Source organism: Lissotriton vulgaris, chromosome 1_2, assembly GCF_964263255.1.
Source record: "Lissotriton vulgaris chromosome 1_2, aLisVul1.2, whole genome shotgun sequence".
Taxonomy (NCBI): domain Eukaryota; kingdom Metazoa; phylum Chordata; class Amphibia; order Caudata; family Salamandridae; genus Lissotriton; species Lissotriton vulgaris.
This window is the reverse complement of record NC_141686.1, coordinates 360,064,777-360,087,402: the sequence shown is the minus strand read 5'-3', so window position 1 is coordinate 360,087,402 and position 22,626 is coordinate 360,064,777. Positions and strand designations below refer to the sequence as shown.

Below are 22,626 nucleotides of genomic sequence, written 5' to 3'. Positions count from 1 at the left end.
TTGTAGGACATAGTCTGATAAAGGGGGTAGATGGGCTATCGCGCAGGTGAAAATAGTCGGTGAAAAGTATGTGTTTTGTTCACTCTACGACCCAAACGTAGACGATCCTACTATAATAGAGGCAGTGACTTTGGAGTTACTAAATTGGCAAGGGGAGCGGGTGGATTATGGAGTAGACACTACAAGGAGAGGGGCTATTCAAATGATGAGGAAAACCCGGGCAGCTATATGGGAGCTGGGGCGTTTGCTGGCAATCAAGGATGTTTGGAGGACCCTCTATCCCAATATAGCAGGTTATACGTACTACTCTGCCCCTCATAAGCTATATTTAAGAATTGATATGGCTTGGGCATCAGACAATATCTTATGGTTCAGCAATATGGAAATATGTCTGAGGGTAAAGTCAGACCATAACCATGTTCTTTTCACGCTTAAAATCTCCCCCGAGCATAAAAGCTCTCGAACTTTCTCCTTTCCCAGATATTTGCGGACAGATGAAGGGTTTACAACTAAGATTAAGAAACAACTTAAGGAGTTCTTTGAAATTAACATAGGATCAGCCTCTCCCATAGTAGTATGGGACAGATTTAAACACCTTGGCTGCTATGGGTTTTCCCCTCCTGTGCTTCTTTGTGAGCTTTCCCATTGTTCATGACGAGCTCAGCTCGTCATAAGCACAGCTCAACCGTGCCTCATGACGAGCTGAGCTCGTCATGAGCATCGAAGGGGTTAAGGCAACAACTAGAGGATTTGTCCAGCAATTTATTTTGAGACAAAACAGAGCAGAAAACGAAATTGGAAGCAACTAAATAGGAAATACGGAAGATAGAAAATGATCATATAGAGGCAGTTACCAGAGGCCATCAAAACCAAGACGAGCTGGGGTGCAAACTAGTAGATCTTAGATCAGCACTGAAAAAGACATTCAGGGAGAGGAGTATAGTGAAACTGAATAATTATCGTCTTTCGCAGTATGAGTCTGGGGAAAAGATAGGTAAGATTTTAGCTTTAGCTTTTAGAGTAGCTGATGACAGGGCCAAGACAACTATAAAGAAGTTTAAGGGGATCGATAATAAATTATATGAACGCCCAAATCAAATATTGGAACAATGTGTGGCTTATTACCAAGAGCTATATACTCTGGATAATTAGCCAAAGGAAGAGGGAATATATAATTATATACAAGATAATCCCGTGTTAAGTATGGAGGCGGAAATAACCAATTCTCTAGCTAGGGACATAACAATGGAAGAGATAAGGTTAGCAATTACTTTCCTACCATAAGGCAAAGCAGCAGGAGACGATACCATTCCTTTGGAATTTTATAAGCAATTTATGGAGAAACTATTGATATCACTTAGTCAGGTTATAGGATTTATTGGTGAAGAAGGCAGGGCTCCTGACTCATGTAAAGTAACGCAAATCATTTTTTTCTCTAAAAAGAATAAAAAGGCAGATGAGTACGGGTCGTATCGGCCGATATTACTCATTAACACAGACGCAAAGATTTTTGAAAAAATACTAGCGAATCGATTATCTCTAGTGTTACCTAGTATGGGGTTGCCTTACCAGCATTGCTTTATTCAAGGGAGAGACACAACTGCACATGTGAATATGGCTGTCTCTGCTTTCGATGCAGCAAAAATACAGTCAACATCACTCGGTATGATATTGTTAGATGCTGAGAAAGCATTCGACTGAGTGGGGTGGGACTTCTTGTGGGCCATACTTGACGCTTTCGACATTAAGGGGCAATATCTCCCTTGGATAAAATCTCTATATGATAAACCCAGGGCTAAATTAATGTATGCAGGTTTACAATCAATTGCTTTTTCGATTCTCCGGGGCACCTGGCAAGGGTGCCCCCTATCACCACTTTTATTTGCTCTTTATATAGAGCCTTTTGTTTCAATCCTCCAAAATCAGCAGCTAATCCACCCCTTCTCGCTTAGGGATAACTCCCTTAAAGTCATTGAATATGCCGATGACATAGCTGTGTTCTCAATGGACCTGCAGGGGGCTATCCAAGTGATTACAGATGAAGCGCAAAAGTTCGGTTTGATATCTGGGTACAAACTGAATATCAACAAGACTCAGATCCTACTGAACTATAAATTAGCGCTTCCGATACAGGGGTTTGTTCAACTGCTATATATTTGGGAGTAAAGATGGCGGCACAGATTGAAGGAATAATTCCTTTAAATTACGAGACTCTGCTGAAGGAGACGGCTAAATCATTTAAGAATTGGCATATGCTGCCTATTGGTATTATAGGGAGTATAAACAACATAAATATGAAGATTCTGCCCAAATTTCTGTACCTGTTTAGATCTGTTCCGTTGTGATTGTCTAGGTTTTTTTAAAGCGATTAGACGGGATTCTCAGCAGTTTTATTTGGGGCTATAAAAAAGCGAGAAAAGTTCTGGATCTGTTAAAAACTCCCCTTTAGCCATGGGGTCTAAACTTCCCGGATTTTAGAATTTATTTTTGGGCTGCTTTTTTTGGTCGCCTCCGTAGCTTTATTCACTCTGAGAAAAGCACCTACTATCACAAATTTATATTGTCAGCAGAGAGCAATTTATTTTTGTTTAGAACTAGTGACCCAAACTATTCTAAAAGGGTTCAATTTAAGATGATTCACGAGGGCATAACAATATGGTGTGCAATCGCTCTTAAGTATGGCTTGACATTTGTGAATAGAAAATTACCCCTTTTGGGTAATCCAGGGTTGGCAAGCACCCGGCAAGTAATCGCTGGATCAATTATGGGGTAACATGCCTAGGAGACTGTTAAGTGACTTATGCCTTTCATTACTCTGGTGGTGTCTTCCCTGTTGCTCAGCTAGTATGTGTGCTAGAATGCCTGATGACCTCATGGAATTTTTGGGTGCATGGCTTGAGTGTAGAGTGGCAGTTGAGGGCAGGCAGGCAGGCTGAGCGACAGGGAGGTTGCTCCTGGTGGGGTTTACATTTCCATCTACTCATCTTCTTATCCTGAACGTAACCTGGAACTTAAGCCTGAATAACAATGCTATCCTGTTTTGTATACCTCGCTACTGGACTTTCTGTGTACAACAGGGACCTATACGACTATGGTGGTTTTATGAATTTCGGTAAAATGCAGATTGTCTATAAGCTTACGGATAATATGCAGTTTAAATATATACAGATTCATGACTATTTTGTTAATCATCTGAAACTGGTGAATCTATCCCATTCAGATATATGGGACTGTTAATATGGTTCTAATGATAAATCTATGATTAGCAGAGCATATGAAACCTTATGTGGTCACAGATTGGAGGATAGCCCAAGAATAGCTGCCCGTTGGACTAGAATTACGGGGACACCAGTCTCAGCTAAAAATATAACATATTCACTAAGTAAAATTGTTAGGGTAGTACATTCTTCCAGTTTGCGAATTCAACAGTTCCGTACAATCTGCTTATTATATTACACTTGGGTCGAATTCCAAAATGGTCATTAAATAATCAGGCAAATGATAGGACAAAATGTCCAAGGTGCGAGTAATATGCGGCAGACATACAACATATGTTCGTTACATGCCCTGAACTTTCATTATGTTGGCAGAAAGTGGAACAAATTTTGATGCAAAAATTGGGGATAGAAACACCACTAACGGTCATGGAAATATTGTTGTGGGCAAGGGACCCGAGATTTGGTAATGAAGATCTTTTAAAAATTATGAAAACACTGCTAAACATCTTTTTTCAATACCCATCTTATTTTTACACCAGACGAAGACGACCAGCTAACAGTAAAAAATGAAATTTGGTTGGTTAAATCATCAAACGGCCCATCCATGGAGGAAACCTAATAAAGTAGGTAAGGAATTGGTCACCACTCTAGAACATTTAGGTTTGAGAGTAATCAACGGGAGAACACTCGATGATAATCCACCAAGTTTAACACATTATGGACCAACTTTGGGGTCTGTCATTGACTATACTATTCTTTCCTTGCCACTAATCCAACAACTAAGCACGTTTAAAATTAAGTGCACAACGGATAGCGATCATTCAATTCAGCAAATAGCAATAAACATACATCTGGACAGATTCCAGTCCGTTCCAACAATCGATGAGGGAAGTCCAGTAACTACCCACAAACTAGTGAATTGGTCATCTAATCGACTTCCGGAACTCGCAGGCAAAGCCAAAACAATACTGGAGGATAGTATATCGTTATCTTCCACCGTATTAAATGCCTGGATCAAATTTGTGATTTAAGTAACTAAACCGAAATCAAATTCAACATTGAGACGGACCAAAATCTATATTCACCCATCATTACAGAAAATCGAAGAGCTAAAAAAGGGCCTGAGAAGAGAAATAAGGAAGGTAAAAAAACAAGGAAACCAACCAGATGCATGGGGCAAGTTAAAACAACTTAAGAAGGAATTTAAGAAAAACGTTTGGTAAGAAAAAAGAACAACAACAGATGAGTTCTGGGAAAAGTTGGTTTACAATTGCAAACAGTCAAATGTCAAAGCATTTTGGAAAACAATAAATGATTTAAACAAGACTCACAAAGTAATAGCATCATCGAATGTTACAGAGGAAGATTGGGTTGCGTATCTAAAAAAACTTTATTGATGAAGAACAGCTGAAAGTAAATAAAAACAACAAAATTAAGAAAACTACTGAACGTGGGTTAGAAATCAGGATTAAATATTGCCATATCATGAGCTTGTACCCACTTTAGATGATACATCGTGTACGCTTACTAGAGTCGAAAATGTTATTAAATCAGGAAGAAGTGACAGTGCCCCAGGATCAAATGGCATCCCACAGGCCATATTTAAATTGGACCCAAAATATTGGGCCAATCCAATAATGCCACTATTTAAAGAGGTGGAAAATACAGATATGATTCCAGATGGTTGGAGGGGATCTATAATAAACCCCATCTTTAAGGGTGCAGACAAAACAAAACCATCTAATTACAGATTAATAGCCCTTATTGACTACGAAGCAAACTATTATGCATCAATAATATTGGAAGATCTAATAGAGAGGTCAAATGCTAAGAATCTGATTCCACCCCATTAAACAGGCTTCCGGAAAGGGTATGGTACCTCAATTAATATGTTAACAGTAGCACTAATTGTGGAAAAAAGCAAACGCCTAAAGAAAAAATTACAACTCTGCTTTATAGATCTGAAAGATGCTTTTGATCGGGTGGATCGACCCCTCCTATGGGCTAAATTAAGACGTTGGGTATACAAGAATTTTTTTAAGATCAATTGAATTATTATATACTGAAACAAGGATTCAAATCAAGGTAGGGGACAGGACCAAACTATCAAGGAAAATACCAAACACAAGGGGTCTTAAGGAAGGGTGTGTGCTAGCTCCACATCTGTTTAACCTATTTATGGCAGATTTGACTACCCACCTGGATCTAGTTAACTCACATGCTCCAAGGTTACGTCCACTGACGAGATCCCATCTAGCATACACTGATGACATTGTGCTGCTGAGTCATAGAGAAATCGGACTTCAAGGATTGATCAAAGAAACAGCGGCGTATACAAAACTTAACAAAATCCATGCTTATTGGGAACAATCTCTGTGTCTCTTTAAAGATCAAGTTGGATAATGTAACCATAGAAGAAGTCAGTACCTATAATTAATTGGGTTTTAATTTTGATAAAAATGTTAACTGTCATGCCCATCAGCAGTTTGTGGTCAGGAAGAACCATGCTTTAATACACGCATACAGCTTGCTCCATAAAAACTAGAGGTCCCTCCTACCAACCACTTCTCTCTGTAATTAACGCAAAATTGCTTCCCTCTCTAACCTATGCAAGTATGGTGATGCATGGTAGGGATTCCAAAATGTTAGACAGATTACAAATCAAAACATACAATACAAACAGGTATTTCATTTGCCCGGTAATGCCTCCCCAGCCCAAATTCGTTTGGAATTTGGACTAACACAGCCAAACATAGCAAGAAGGTACCAGTTCATTAAAACCATGCACAAAATACAAAATAATCAATCTAGCCCTCTAGTCAGCGCGTTATGGGAAGCTGTGTCCAACGATGACAATTCAAGTTACAATAAATATCTGTTCTCATCTTTACAACTAACCAATGCGGGTGATTTGTGGGACTTGAACTTGTCGCATCCTACGTTTTGTCAGGCCATGAATAAAGCGGCAAAATTTAATTTGTTAGTTGATAAAAGTATATTTTCACGGCGAGCCCATTGCTACCGGCAACTTACCTTCAGCTAAACTATCTGGTGCATCTTAAGAAAAAACTATTGGCCATGCGCCTAGGTGATCTACCGTCTCTGTCAGACAAACCACTTTGGCGATATAAAGGATCAAAAATGTGCAAACTATGTGATGCGCCAGGCAAGGACTTTGTGCATTTGGTCTGTATATGTCCCAAACTGAACAATGCACGTCGAGTACTTTTAAAGCGCTTATTTAACGAGCGAGGGATTCGTACATTATGAGAAGTCTGGACTCCACAGATCCCCAGCTAAATTGTAAACTTCTGAAGTTTTTACAATCTCATGATAAAGTGGTAAAACAGTATTGTAAGTAGTATTCAACAACACAAGGATCCTGTACAGACGCAAGATTATAAGACATCGATATGATGATAAAACAATAGCAGGATGACGATATCTAGAACTACCGAATTTCTGTCTCTTCTTACCGATGCATACTCTACACTAATAATCTGGTGAAGTGTCCCAACAATTATGGATTGAATGCATTTTAATAACGTTCTATTTTAACAAATCCATGATATTATTTTGTGTTGCACCAATATTTATCAATGTTTTAATGAAAATGGATTATAATTTTTTTATATGTATCTAAACTTGTATTGTGACAGTTTTTATTAACTAATAACAATAAACAATAAACTGAAATTGAAACACTGCACACTGGAAGTGTTCATTTATTATTTTTTTCCAGAGATCTATGAAAGGGCAATTTAATTGAACAAGGGAATTGGCCTGTTGTAATCACTGCTTCAAATGCCACCATAGACAGAGCTGTGTCCAGTTAGCTCAGTGGAATTCACCATTTCAAATTGAGGGGGTGATAAGGACTTACTTTGTGGCCTGAAACTCATCACACTCCTCCGACAGGGCCCAGGCACTGCAACACCTGACAAAGGAAAAACATCACAACCTTAAAGGAAACCAAAAAGGGCAAGAAAAGAAAAAACACAAAACAAACAGAGGAACGAGAGAAAAAATAGACTATCTTCCACTCTCACCACAAGTACCCAGCATGGCCCCTAAAGTGGCAAAGAAGACAGAAAAGGTCATGATGGGAGGACGTAAAGAGGTGGAAGTCAGATCCAGAGAGAAGAGATGCAGAAAGAACAGACATAGGGAGGATAGTATCACGTGGTGTAGAGGAGGAGAGAAATGCACCAATTGTAAAGGAACAGGAGGCAAGTGCTCACAGCCCAGTGCATCCTGACCTGATAAGGAACCTGACCTGCACTAGGCACCCAACATGTTCCATCAGGTTGTCATCGGAAGTCTGATAGCAACAAGAATAGTGTAAGGAGGGAGTCAAATACTAAAGTTGGAGAGACATAAACCGAGATAGAGAGAGTGAAAAGAGAAAGAAGAAACAGGCAACAAGGCATTAATGTGAGCATATATAGTCTTTATTGCTTGATTAATTAAAATCATTTCAATCACAACATGTTAATTCATCAAAATAAAACACAGCATCTTAATTCACCAAAATTAAACACATTTACATTTAAAACAAGAGATCTTCTTTTCACATAATACAAAAACAATGCCATAAATACATTTTAAAGTGACGGAGTGCTTTGCATACTATTTCCATGAATATCACAAAGGAATGTTATCAACCAATAAGCATTCAATTCCCATCCTTTCAAAAGTGCTAATGCGCAAAAAGTGCATCAGTTGGCTGCGATGGTAAACCGGCTGTTATTACATTTCAAATTAATACCATTGTAGCAAAAATATTTAATTAATGAAATTTAAAAACCGTTAAAATTAATTGCTACAGGGACATAGAATTAGAGGGAATCTGCCCTATATTAAACCTTTTTCAACCTTTATACCAGTTGACATAGTAGTGGAACCGATTCACCGGATAATGACATGATTAATGCCCGACGTGCAGATCTCACACCACTCATCAGAAAATAAGGTCTAAGATTAATCAACTACGTACAAGAGTTTCCTGAGGCCATCCACAGAATCTACAATTAGAATCCGGCCACTGTTTGATCCAAGAACGGGTGCCCTCCTTTGTTGGATTTATACTCATATGTAGCCTTAGAAATTTTTTTTTAAACAAGGCATCAATGTGTTGACGCTTTTTAGGTCTCGGCTAGAAGCGAGCGAAGCTCGCTCTCGCCAGAGACCTTATGTTAGCGGCTCAGCTTCCCAGGAGGACAGTCCTGGCCGCGCGCAAGGCGATTTGAGCCGGCCACGCGCCCGCGAACGCGCTGTCCTCCTCGGAAGCTGAGACGCTAGGTATTCCTCCCGCTGTTTGCGCATGCGCCGTGCCCCATTGAAGGTTTCGGGCTTACGCATGCGCCGTGCCCCTTACTGCAGGACCGGCCGAGGCAGACCCGGGGCTGCGGCCGTCCACGGAGCGCGCGAGGACAATGTAAGTGTTTTGTTTTAATTTTGCATTTATTATTTCCCTAGTTATTCGGCTCTCAACACTGTAGATGTAGACACTTGTTTCAGGAAGCAGCGGTATTTGACCTGTTTTTCCGATCGCTTTCAGTTTTGCGATCTCCTTTCTCCTCCAAAGCAGGCTGCACGTGCATGCGACAAATATGTATTTACTGTATGCAATTCTATATGTTTAAATGTATAATGTGCACCGTCAGCGGTTGTTCAGAACTGTCTGCGCCCAGCTTTGCAGGACAAGGATGCATGGTTCTAAAGTGACTTGCAGTGCAGTTTAAAGTGTGCAGTGAAGTATGAAAGGCAACGCCTCCCCGCCCCCTCTCCCAAACCGGCATGTTTGGAATTATTGCTTTGGCTAAAAATGACTGATTATGAAACAACCAATATACAGCTTAGCCATTCATGGGTGCTTAGCCGCATACCTGTCAATGGACCGATCATGTGTATCTGTGTACCATACAAGCGCTGACCTGCCTGCAAGTCTGGGGGGGAAGGGGGGCGGCAGAGGAGGTGCAGGACAGAGAAGATGGCCCTGCGACAGTGGGTGCAGAGTGCTGGAGGGATACAACAGGGAAACGCACGACAGATGAGTGTGCAAAAGGTCTGCAGTCCTCGTTTCTCAGCCAGTGACAGGTTGCATTCTGGGACTTGTAGTTTGTTTTTAACATTGTACGACGGGTTGAAAGTCTGAGCATAGATAGTACTGTTGGATATCAAGCCAGGAGTGGCTGAAGGCACCACGGACCCTTGACAGCACGCTATCCCAGCATGCCTCAGGTCTGTCATAAATGGGGTGTGTTGGCCTGGACCCCTTCTGAGTCTGCGTGCTTTTGGGGAGACCGGGAAATTGAAATTCAAGAGGTATATGCATCTGTGTGAACTGAAGTCCAAACTCTGGAAATAAAGCATGGCCTATTCACTTTTTCACCGTTCTGAAACTGATAAAATGAGGGCTGTGTTTTTGCTGTAATTACCCAACTCAGTGGATTTAATTTTGATCATGTTCAAGAAGATGAAAGATGAAACCGGCCCTGCTGAAACTATCCTCTGCCACGGAGCTCCCACACCCAGCTTATGGGACCACAGTCAAGACGTGTGGGGGGTGGGGGGCGGGGGGGGTTAGGGGCAAATCGGCCACCACATTCAGGGGAGTCGTGTCAGGGCAGGGGCCGTTGGGGCTGGACCGAGGGGGTCACAGATGGCTAGCGGGCCGCGCCCCAGCAGCTGTGCCCAGGACCTGTGAGAGGAATGTGGAACATTCTTGGGCGATAGGCTGGTTTTGGAGGATTTCACAGCCAGGGTGACTCATCGCCGAGGAAACACGACTTTGTAGCTGGGAAGGGGGGAGCGCTGAGTGTTTGTTTTTGCGGTGGATGCAAAGTGTGCATCTGACACTGCTGTGCTTCCTGGGACCATTTATGATTTAATGCCCCTTCCCCCACACACGTGACACTACCACTGTGAGTGTCTTGGGTGGTCTTCTGGCTGCAGGTGCTCTGTGGTTTGCCACACATGCTGCAGACGTCGGTGTTTGCGAATTCCATGGATTCGACTCCGCCTTTCATCCTTCCGAGGTCGATCAAAAAACGACCTTTAGTAATATGTCTGGTGCTCATAGCCAGAGGACAGTAAGGACTAAATCGGAACACTTAGTTTTGTTAAGGTTGAAGGCAGTGGCACGTGGACATGTAGGCAGGTAGCATGAACATTTTTACAAAGTGTCACAAACCTCTTACACGTTACTTAAGGCACTGAAAGTACAGCTTCCTGTGCACATTTGAATAAGGACCTCACTGGTGTCTTGTGCACTTAGATCCCTTCTTGGGGCCCCTAAAAGGCGCGGTTCCCATAACACGGGTTGTGCAAACGAACAGTGACCCGTGGCCTGCTGCAGCGCCACCCGGTAGCACCATCTGAACACAGTTTTTATTTTTACACTTCGGAGCTAATTGATAGTAATTTATAGCAATAATAATTATGTTATTTTGCTGTTTTATTATATAGCTAGCTGCAAGTATTTTGTTTTTTTTGCGCTTATTACTATTGTTATTACGCAGTGCATTAGGCCCCACGTCTCTCCATAGCATGACTTGCTCTGCCATGGGCTGGAGTGCACAGAAGACAGTGTGCTGCAGCGATAATTCATTGTTCTGCATTAAATAATTGTTTTTTGTAAGAAGTACAGTCCTGCGTGTGATTTTAGCCCCACGGCTGCCCCTCTGCACCAGAATGACCCCCCCCCCCCCCATTGCGTGCTGTAGTGTTAGCTGCTGGGTATTGATTAACCTGTCGATAATGATCGCCTTTTGGGGCCGACAGGACAGCTGCCAGGGCCCCGGGGAGCAATAAAACGAGATATTCAAATTGTGTCTCCCTCTCCCCTCCTGCGGTCATTAAAGGGTGTCAGCCGTCAAGCCCCCTCCTCAGCCGTGTAACCAGAGGAAGGGGTGTCAGCAGATTTACGCTGACACTCGGCAGGTCGTGGGGTATTTTTACTCACCCAGTAAATCAGTAACTCACAACACAACCACACACACACAACCAAACACACACACAACCACACACATACACACACACAACTACACACAGGATTTGCAATGCAATGGGTCTCGCAGTTGTTGTAGTTTGAGCCATTGCCATTGTACATGGCGATGCCTTTTATTTATGTGTTGGTTTATAAAACGTAAATAAAAGGCAGTGCCAATTACAATGCCAATGGCTCAAAATCTAACAACTGCGAGACCTATTGCATTGCAAATGCTTGTTATTTATAAATTATCTAAAGGGATAATGTGGAGGGTCATTAAAGGACAGCTCCCTGGTTAGAGGCCTTTGGAGGTGTAAGGCCATATTAAAGATTTAAAATACTTACAGTAGTCATAAGCATGGTTACTCTTTCAGAGAAATATACTTGCACCATATCTATTTTTGTGAATAGGACTTTTTTTGCATTTATTGCAGTGCACGGCCCCTCGGCCCACAGCTCAGGTGCATGTGCCTCTCAAAACCACTCTAGTTCGTTATCAGCGTGGGAGTTTTCATTGACAGATGGGCACAGTGATGTAAACTCCTCGGCCAGAAGCGAAAAGGCTACTCCTCCAACTGAGAGGGGATGGGCAGTGTGTGGGAGCCCCCTACCTCTTGCTGCCTGTTAGACAGGACCTGGAGGGTCGGCCGAGGACAAGAGGAGAGGTCTCCGGGGAGAGCCGTCTCCAGCGATCGTACAGACAAGTAACTTCCCCCCCACAGATGGACACCACACAAAGATAAGGTTTAACGTTCTTTATAAGCAAATCTTGAAGTACGGTAGGATGGTACAAGGAGGTCTGGACTCAGGGGTCCCCTCTGTTCTTAGTCTCTCGGAAGGAAAAGGGGGTAGCGGGACAGTCTTGTTACCAGTTGGCAGTAGATGAAATGATGGTAGCTCTCAATCCTCGAGCTCGGCATTCTAGGAGGTCGGGCCGCGGCAGCGCCAGCAGGTCCCGAGGAGATCGTAGATGGTACCGGGCCGCGGCAGCGCCAGCAGGTCCCGAAGCGGTCGTAGATGGTAACGGGCCGCGGCAGCGCCAGCAGGTCCCGACGAGGATGAAGGTTGCAGAAGGCCGCGGCAGCGCCAGCAGGCAGGACGACAGTTCACAAGGCAGGGCTGCGGCAGCGCCAGCAGTCCGTCAAGGATGAGTTCTTCACGGTGTCTCTCGACTCCAGGATACAACTGCCTTCCTGCTCTGGAGCTGCCCCAGTTATAGGTCTGGCGCCCTTTGATGTCCGGGCCCTCGCACTTGGAGGTCGGGAGGTCCGGGATGAGGGAGTCCAGACACCCAGCAGGGGGGTGGAGCCAGCGCCCGGGGAGGCTGGGGGCGATCGGCACCTGGCGGGGGAGAGCCATCAACACTTCTCTCTCCCATTGACCTGCCAAGTGGTCCGTTCACCTCCTGGGTGGATGGTGGTGCCGGGATGTCGGGGCCTGGCCAGGCCCAGGGTTAGGGTCGAGCTGAGGCCACGCGGCCTCGTGGTGCAGTGTCCAAGATGGCGGCTGGGCCCGGGCAATGGTGCTGGTGGATGCCCAGGCCGGTGATATGGAGATGTTCGGGGGCAGGCGTCCCGTGTGGGACGGGTTACGGGTGGCTTCTGAGGGTGGCTTCTGGAGCGTCGGTGTCCTGGCTCTGTCATGCGGGGAGGGAGCGAGCCCCCTTCTGGGGCCTGTCCAACAGGCGTCCCCCCCAGCTGAAGGCGGGGAGAGTCACCCATCCTCTTGGGGACTCTCTCCGTCGAGGCGGAAAAAGCGTGACAGGCCATCCGCATTGGCGTGATCTTGCCCAGGGCGATGCTCCACAGTGAAGTCCATCCCTTGCAGGGAGATGGACCATCGCAGCAGTTTGGGATTCTCCCGCCGCATCTGCATTAACCATTGCAGGGGGCGATGGTCTGTTTGTACCCGGAAGTGGGTACCGAAGAGGTAGGGCCGGAGCTTCTTGAGGGCCCACACCACTGCGAAGGCCTCCCGCTCGATGGTACTCCAGCGCTGTTCTCGGGCCAGTAGGCGTCGGCTGATGAAGGCCACCGGCTGATCGACCCCTTCGGAGTTGAGTTGCGAGAGGACGGCCCCAATGCCATGGTCCGAGGCATCGGTCTGGACTATAAACTCACGGCTGTAGTCGGGGGCCTGGAGCACCGGGGCGGTGCACATGGCGGCCTTCAGTTTCTCGAAGGCCGCTTGACAGTCTGGGGTCCAGTTGACCGTTTTGGGATGCTTTTTGGATGTGAGTTCCGTGAGGGTCCCCACAATGCTGCCATAGTCCTTCACAAACCTCCGGTAGTACCCAGTGAGCCCCAAGAAGGCTCGTACCTCGGTTTGGGTGACGGGGGGCTGCCAGGACTGGATGGCAGCGATCTTGAGTTGGAGAGGGGCCACCAGACCGCTCCCTACTTGGTGTCCCAGGTAGTTCACGGACCCTTGGCCGATTTGGCATTTGCTGGCCTTGATGGTGAGGCCAGCTCACTGAAGGGCCTGTAGGACCTCTCGGAGGTGGCAGAGGTGGTCTGACCAGTGGCGGCTGTATACTGCGATATCGTCCAGGTAGGCGGCGCTGAAGTCTTCGAGGCCTGCCAATACCTGGTTCACAAGTCTTTGAAAAGTGGCTGGGGCGTTTTTCATACCGAAGGGCATCACAGTGAATTGGTAGTGCCCATCCGGGGTGGAGAAAGCGGATCGTTCTTGGGCCCTGGGGGTGAGGCCGATCTGCCAGTAGCTCGCTGTCAGGTCGAAGATGCTTAGGTAGCGGGCAGCCCCCATGCGGTCGACCAATTCATCTGCTCGGGGGATAGGATGAGCGTCGGTTCGGGTGACAGCGTTCAGACCCCGATAGTCAACGCCAGGGGCTGTCTGAGGGCTTGATGACCCAGAGTGCGAGCATTTTGGTAACCTCTTCTTGGATGCAGGCGCGCACCCGGTCCGGGACTCGATAGGCCCGGTGTCGGATAGGGGGACTGTCCCCAGTATCCACGTCGTGAAGGCACCAGGGGGTGACCCCGGGGGTGAGGGAAAACCGGTCCGCAAATTGCAACAGGAGGGTCCGACAGCCTTGGCGCTGCTCCGGGGTCAGGGCATCGGAGAGTCGGACCCCATCCACGGAACCATCTCTCTCACGGGTCCTCAGCAGGTCAGGGAGGGGCTCGGAGTCTTCTTCCGCCCCACTGTCTGTAGCCATCAGGAGGCTGAGCTCCGAGCGCACAAAGTGTGGTTTGAGTCTGTTGGCGTGGAGGACCCGGAGGGGGTTTCGGGGGGACTCCATGTCGATGAGATAGGTGACAGGGCCTTTGCGTTCGACCACCTTGAAGGGTCCTGTCCATTTATCTTGCAAGGCACAAGGCTCGGTGGGGGACATCACCCACACCTGCTGACCAGGTTCAAACTCAATGGAGGAGGCATGTTGATCGTACCATTTCTTCATGTCCTCCTGACTGGCCTCTAGGTTGGCTTTAGCGATCTCTCTGAATCGCCTGGTCTGGTTGCGGAGAGTCAGGAGGTACTTGTAGACATCCGGAGGGGTTTTCAGGGGGGCCATCTCCCATTCTTCTTTCACTAGGCTGAGGGGCCCTCGGACAGGGTGCCCGTACAGGAGCTCGAAAGGGCTGAAGCCGAGGGACTTCTGGGGGACTTCTCGGTAGGCGAAGAGGAGGCACGGTAATAGCACGTCCCACTGGCGGCGTAGGGGCTCCTCCAGCCCCATAATCATTCCCTTGAGGGTGCGGTTGAACCGCTCGACCAGTCCGTTTCCTTGCAGGTGATAGGGGGTTGTGAAACGGTAGGTGACCCCGCACTGCTGCCAGAGGGATTTCATATACTTTGAAATAAAGTTCGTGCTCCGGTCACTGACGACCTCCCGGGGGAAGCCCACTCGCGAGAAGATCCCCATCAAGGCTCGGCCTACTACTGGTGCTGTCACTGTTCGAAGGGGGATGGCCTCGGGATAACGGGTGGCGTGGTCCACCAGGACCAGGATGAATCGGTGCCCTTGTGCTGTTCGGGGGTCCAGGGGCCCCACAATGTCTATTCCCACTCGTTCGAACGGGGTGGTGACAACGGGGAATGGCTGCAGGGGGGCCTTGAGTTTTCGGCCGCTCTTGCTGCTGGCCTGGCAGGTGGGGCAGGCCCGGCAGTGGTTGGAAACGTCATTCCGCATCTTGGGCCAGTAAAAGTGTGTCACCAGGCAGTTGTAGGTTTTATCTTGCCCCAGGTGCCCAGCCAGGGGGACATCGTGGGCCAAGTTTAAAAGGAAGTCTCTGATACGGAGGGGTACCACCAGTACCCGACTGGCCCCCAATTCTGCAATTCTTTGCTCGCTGTACAATAGGTCGTTGTCCCAGTAGATCCAGTGCGCCCCTGCGGTGTCTCCCGCGCTCTGGGCGAGGGCTTGCTGTCGGAGTCCCTCGAGGGAGGGACAGGTCTTTTGCTCCTGCCGAAATTGCTCTTGGGTGGGCCCCCCCTCTTGACGCCACTGAGCCAGGTCCGGAAGGTCCTGAGGCTGAGCGGGCTCTTCCGGGGCTTGTTCTGGGGGGTCAGGGCGGCCGGCGTCTTCCTCTGGAGTGATCGGGGAGGAGGTGCTGGCCATTCGGGCTCTTCGGGTCTGGGGATGGCACGGGCGGCCATGGACCGGGTTGTTACGCACACCCATTCTGGGAGGCCCAGCATCCCCAGGTGCTCTCTTCTCTCAACGGCTGCCCACGGGGAACTCTCGAGATCGTTCCCCAGGAGGCAGTCCACGGGGGCATCATCGCGAACAGTCACTTTTAGCATGCCGGACACTCCTCCCCATTCAAAGGGGACACAGGCCATCCGACATAGGCTCTCAGAATTGTCAGCTGATCGGACAGGGCAAAGGACGTTTGGCAGGATTTGTTCCGGGGTCACCAGGTGACAGCGGACGGCCGTCACACTGGCCCCTGTGTCACGCAGGGCTTCGGCCTTGCGTCCATTTATGTTCACCCACTGGCTGTATTTTCTGGTGTTTGCGGGTAGGGGGACCCGCGGGACCATGTCTCTTCCCCCTAGGCAAGCCAGGACCATGGTGGCAGGTTCCCACTCGGGCTGCTCCTGGTCGTATTCTTCATACTCTTCGGAAGTTTGCTCTTCTTCTAGGGCGGCGGCCGCGACCTGGCGGGGCCCGGGAGTCTGGTTCTTGGGGCAGTTCGGGTCGTTGGCATAGTGTCCGACCCGCTGGCACGTGACATTGGCTCGGAACCCTGGGCGCATCGGGGGGTTCCCCCGCCCAGCCGAGGGCGGGGTGTTGTTGACGGGAGCTGCTGGGGCGGCATCTTTGCCCCGGCCCTGGCCTCCTCCTCCTCCTCGGGGACGATGATGACCTTGGTTGTTTCGATTCTGTTAGTTTGGCCCACTCCGGGCCACGCGGGTGCTCTCCCAACGGTCAGCCTCAGCGGCGAGCTGCCGAGGGTCAGTCAGTTTACTGTCGAGGAGGTGCTGCCTGAGCTCGACGAAGCAGTTGTTGGAGAGGTGCTCCCATACAATGAGATTGAAGAGTTGCTCGTAGGTGGTGACTCGGCTACCCTTGATCCACCCTTCGAAGGCTCTGCTAAAATAGTTCACATATTCCACCCAAGTTGTACCCGGGATCCGGGTGCAGTCGCGGAACCTCTGGCGGTACATCTCGGGCGTTAGTCCATATCGAGTGAGGAGGGCGGCCTTCATGTGATCATAGGACGTCATCTGATGGTCCGGGAGCTGTAGCAGGGCATCGCGGCCTTCATTGACGAACCTCCCCCACAGACCGGCTCCCCAGTCACTTCGATCGATCCGGTGGGAGGTCATGGCGATCTCATAGGCCTTGAACCACTGTTGTATGTCGTCGTTCCGATAATATTCTCGGACGACGTCCTTGGGGATGTGGACTTTTTGTTCCGTAGCGCCCGGGGTGCGCGGTTGCTCGGGCACCCCTAGTTCTTTGTTTTGTTTTCGTAGTTCGATTTCAGCTAGCTTGTGCTCGTGTTCGTATGCCAGTCTCTTTTCTTCGAGTTCTCTTTGTCTTTGCTTTTCTTCCCGCTCTTCTCTGAGCCGCAGGTGTTCTACGTTCAGTTTTTGTTCCGCTAGTTTTAGCTCTCCGTCCAACTTGAGCCGTGCCAACTCTAATTCGTGGAGTCTGGTTTTTTCTCTTTCTTGGATCTCTTCCTGTGAGAGACCCGCTCTCCGTTCTTCGGGAGAAGTGATGTTGGTCTCTAATGCTTCAACGTTTTGGTCCCGGGGTCTGATGGCCCCGGTTTCCGCCCAAGATTCTATGGCGTGCTTAAAGTCGTCTTTCGTGCTCAGACCGGTAGTAGCAATGCCTAGTTCTATGCAAAACTGTTTTAACTCTCGATGGCTGTACTCTTCCAATTTATCCATCTGGAATTTCTCTGTGGATCGGCTCTCTCTGGTCGTCATTGTGGTTTAGTCGTGGGGTGAGTTACTCTCTGTACGGTATGCGTTGATTCGGATCGCGCCGCTGGCCACCAATGTTAGACAGGACCTGGAGGGTCGGCCGAGGACAAGAGGAGAGGTCTCCGGGGAGAGCCGTCTCCAGCGATCGTACAGACAAGTAACTTCCCCCCCACAGATGGACACCACACAAAGATAAGGTTTAACGTTCTTTATAAGCAAATCTTGAAGTACGGTAGGATGGTACAAGGAGGTCTGGACTCAGGGGTCCCCTCTGTTCTTAGTCTCTCGGAAGGAAAAGGGGGTAGCGGGACAGTCTTGTTACCAGTTGGCAGTAGATGAAATGATGGTAGCTCTCAATCCTCGAGCTCAGCGTTCTAGGAGGTCGGGCCGCGGCAGCGCCAGCAGGTCCCGAGGAGATCGTAGATGGTACCGGGCCACGGCAGCGCCAGCAGGTCCCGAAGCGGTCGTAGATGGTAACGGGCCGCGGCAGCGCCAGCAGGTCCCGACGAGGATGAAGGTTGCAGAAGGCCGCGGCAGCGCCAGCAGGCAGGACGACAGTTCACAAGGCAGGGCTGCGGCAGCGCCAGCAGTCCGTCAAGGATGAGTTCTTCACGGTGTCTCGACTCCAGGATACAACTGCCTTCCTGCTCTGGAGCTGCTCCAGTTATAGGTCTGGCGCCCTTTGATGTCCGGGCCCTCGCACTTGGAGATCGGGAGGTCCGGGATGAGGGAGTCCAGACACCCAGCAGGGGGGTGGAGCCCGCGCCCGGGGAGGCTGGGGGCGATCGGCACCTGGCGGGGGAGAGCCATCAACACTTCTCTCTCCCATTGACCTGCCAAGTGGTCCGTTCACCTCCTGGGTGGATGGTGGTGCCGGGATGTCGGGGCCTGGCCAGGCCCAGGGTTAGGGTCGAGCTGAGGCCACGCGGCCTCGTGGTGCAGTGTCCAAGATGGCGGCTGGGCCCGGGCAATGGTGCTGGTGGATGCCCAGGCCGGTGATATGGAGATGTTTGGGGGCAGGCGTCCCGTGTGGGACGGGTTACGGGTGGCTTCTGAGGGTGGCTTCTGGAGCGTCGGTGTCCTGGCTCTGTCATGCGGGGAGGGAGCGAGCCCCCTTCTGGGGCCTGTCCAACACTGCCCATCCCAGCCAATCCGAAAGTCCATTTAGGATCACATGACTCAGAGTTCCCAGACAAAGAAGGTTTCACCCCCTCCCTCCTCCCTTGAGTCTACCCTTCCCACCTTGCAATATCCCTACAAAGCCAGAGAATGGGGCAACCGGCACTTGAGTGGACTGTGCAGCTCCAGGGTTAATGGGCAGGTCCCTTCTTTACCTCACTTGGTGTGTAGCTGGCGCTGTGCAGGCAGAAAGCTGGGACTAAGGCTGCCCGCTGCTCGATGTGATTTTTGCTGAAAGATCTGTGCTGCTGCTTGTGTCATCTCCCTGCTGCGAGGAGGGGGGAGTCCTAATTATCCCCCATCAATCTCTGGAGAGCTCGGCTTGCATTGTATTGTATTATCGTTCTTATATAGCGCATACTGTCACCCTATGGGTATCCTGGCGCTGTAACCTGAACAGATGGACTCAACAGAGACAGGCTTGATTGTTAGTGGAAGGCATTACTCTCATTTTTGGGAAATAGCCAAGACTTCTATGGAGATGGAGGTAGGGAGAGAGAGACACATCCTGCACAGCCACAGAGAAGTGATGGGGTGCTGGCACTGGAGTGCTGTGGTTGTTATGGGCTTAGAGCTAGAGTTTGTTTCCATGTCACAGATTGTGCTTTCTCCATTCTGTCCGGAACACAGTATCTTTTGCGGGATGACACTTTCTTCTTGTGTGGGTAAGGCTTACAGTGGTTGGTGAACATGAGGTGAGAATTCTTATTTGGGGTGACCTTTTATTGAGGTTTACTTTCATTGACTCACATGGGGTTGTTGTTGCCAATGCCCCTAAAGTGCATTGGCCCAGTTTGTTGACATTTCTAGCCCAGGAAGCGTGAAAAAGATGGTTTGTTCGTAAATCTCCCTGACCCTCATGTTACTCTTTGAGGTTTTGCTTCCAGTTCCTAAGGGTCAGTCTGTGCAAAGGTGAGGGGTGTTAGTAGTATAAATTGTGAGGTTGAGTCGATGGTATGCATGCTTCTGTTTCATTCTATGTAGAGTGGTATTTGAGCTCCGCCTCACGGTTACAGAATGATTTCTGAATCCTGGAGCCCCCACATTAGCACCAGCATGTGTTTTTTGCAGAGGGACTAAACTTTCTTGCCCTTTGGAGCCATCAGAAAACGTTGGAGTCACAATGTAAGTTTTCTGAAGTTTCTAAAGGATATTTTTTTTAAACGTTAAAGGGTTTCATAGCGATCCTTCCTGCAAGGAGACAGGCTACACTCCCTATGTTGACAATGTCTTGCGTTGCCTTAGCCCCTGAATGGAAAGGGTTGGGGGCAGGATTGAAAGATTAAAAGATCATAAGATGTGCCCTTAGCACATGGGGCCCCAGCGCTTTCTACTTAGAATGCTGAGGCGCTTATTGTGGGTAGGCGAAGTGTGCATACTTCGTAAAGTCTTTGGGCGCAGAGTTGGATTTACCAAAGAGTGTACTCATACAGATAAGAATAGGCCCTCTAACGTACCCTTATTCTCAACACTTCTTGGTAGGATGGGTGTGAGGCGCCAGGATTGCACCACTCGCACTGACATCAGGGGTCCAGCTTTTGGGTGCTTTCTTCTGTCATGTGGTTATCAGGTAGGACATGGGTTGTTCCCTAACGCCAAAGCCTCACTGCCTAAGAAGGAGTTGAGATGTTCGAAAAAGGCAGAGCTCACAGGCATTAGTATCAGGTGTCACAACTCGCAGGACCACATGCCAAAACTAGCAAGGCCTCATTTTTGTCATGTTGTTTCCTAGCAGCTCTTCGATTCCCATCGAAAATCTCACCTGCTAGGAGTAGGATTTATTATACAGGGAAAGGCAAGTTTTCCCCTCTGATCCAGGCAGCATTTTATTTCAGCCTTATCTTTATTGTGTCTATGTGCTGGTCTGCAGCGTGGTGTCCTTGCACCTTCAGGCCTGTCAGGTAACAGACCATGGCAAGTGGACTGCACTTGCTCATTGGCCCTTTGTGTAAAGCCAAAAGCCCAGGAGTCGGGGTAGGAGGCAAGAACTCTTTGTTTCTTGTGTGGTACTGTGTTGTAGTCAGGGTGGTTGGGTGGAACACTGCAGAATCTTGCAGAGTTTTTGTAAATGTCACTGGAATTCCGTGGAGTAGAACTCCGTGAGTTTCGCCCACCACCATAAAAAATCTGTAAGAGGTCTGCCATGAAGTCTGCCTCTTGGAAAAGGGTACAGAAAAATGTCAGCAAATATCCCAAAAACAGTACATTTGATAAGTTTTAACATTATTGCAAATGCAATTTTACAAAACACACCTACAAAATGAATAATCAATTGTGACTAAAAGCAAGGGGATGACAATGGATATTGCATGTTCTACAATACATCAACTTGGGAAAATAATAATAATACTTTTTCTCAGGTGCTGTATTATCCTCAATTTCCCACTTGTTTTTTTTTAATTCCCATGATTGCATTGACTCCCTAGCACTCCTTTTAGAATGCCCTGCTCAATCATTTTATCAATGACAGGTACAATTCCCTCCTCTACTGCTCTTGTAAGATTGCACCGAGGAGTGTGTGGATACCCTGCAGTCTGTTTCACCGTGGTTGCACTGATGAGTGTGCGGATACACTGCAGTCTGTTTCACCGTGGTTGTACTGGTTCTGCACTGTCAATCAATCCAGTTTCTTTTCCTGTAAAATTCCAGGGCTCTTAATTTTCTGTGCAATTTAAATCAGGAGGTAAATCCTCTCTTGTGAAGACTGATTACAAATGAACTCTTGAGTCTTGTGAATGTAATATAAAGTCTTCATTTTGGGTCTGAATGACAACAACATCCGGTGTACAGTAAATTATACAAATCATTTTACAAAGAAGGTAACGCTCTAAAAACACTGAGCTGGTCTCACTAAGTTTAAATTTGTGGCCATTCATTATGGACACAATTTGTACAGGAACACTTGCTGACAGCTTATTAATTAGTTGGTCATCAAAGTGCCTACAACTTGTACTTCTTTTCCCAAGAGGAGTAAGTTGGGAGCTTCCAGAAGTCTGACTGTGGAATGGGCAGCACCTTCACAGATTAAAAGTGATGCTGGATGGCCATTTACTTCTCCTTCCACCAAAGGGTCACTCTGGTTTCACCTCTAGGACTGCACCAAGTATGCAATTCTTCTCCCGATTCTCGGGCTCCGTCACTGTGTCTGATTCTGTCCAATAGGAACTCCCAGTGTAGGTGTAAATTGTGCAAAATCATTATTAATTACTGAAGGAATTTTTTAAAATCTTAAATTTGTTGAGAATTCGGCATTCTATATTGCATTAGACTGTGGGGTCTTGGGAATTAAGGAATGTTTCAATTTAAGTGCCTTTGATTCTGCATGTTCGACACAGAGGCCAGTTAGGCTGGGACCATTGTCTACGACACCCCACTCTGTGCCATCGGATTCATGTTCTGTGAATCACTGTGAAACCAACACTCCCAGTTACTGCAAATATGGCAAGGAGTGTTCCTTATTCTGCACATTATTAGTATTTAAGGTGAATACTCGCCATGCACTGCTAATTACCGCACATATTACATCACTCATGACATCATCTATGGCATTATTAATAATATCAGTGCAACATTTGTTGTAAAATGATTGATTAGAAAACTGGGACGAGAGTTATGGTTACCTTGGAGCACAAGTTATAGTCATTTGGCAATTTCCTAACTTTAATGTCCCTGTAACCTTTGTTTATTTCAGTGAATTTCTATATTTTTAATGCTATTTTTGGGAGGGAGTTTTCTATAGCGTGAATTCGACCCGAAGGCATCAGAGCACTTTACATGAGCGCCAGTTGCATTATAGATGGACACATTCATTTTGTTATGCACAGAAGGATT

General features: G+C 47.8%; 1 protein-coding gene across 3 annotated transcripts in view; it reads right to left on the bottom strand.

The window, feature by feature from the left end:
- LOC147736850 (uncharacterized) overlaps positions 1–22,626 on the bottom strand; it is an 86,750-nt gene that overhangs the window by 22,642 nt on the left and 41,482 nt on the right. For 2 of the 3 annotated variants that reach the window (XM_086953529.1, XM_086953528.1), the window contains exon 3: positions 7,102–7,155. The exons of the other annotated variant lie outside the window; for it this stretch is intronic. The gene's annotated coding sequence lies outside the window, so the exon portion shown is untranslated. The remainder of the gene's footprint in view (positions 1–7,101; positions 7,156–22,626) is intronic. 3 annotated transcript variants of the gene reach the window in all.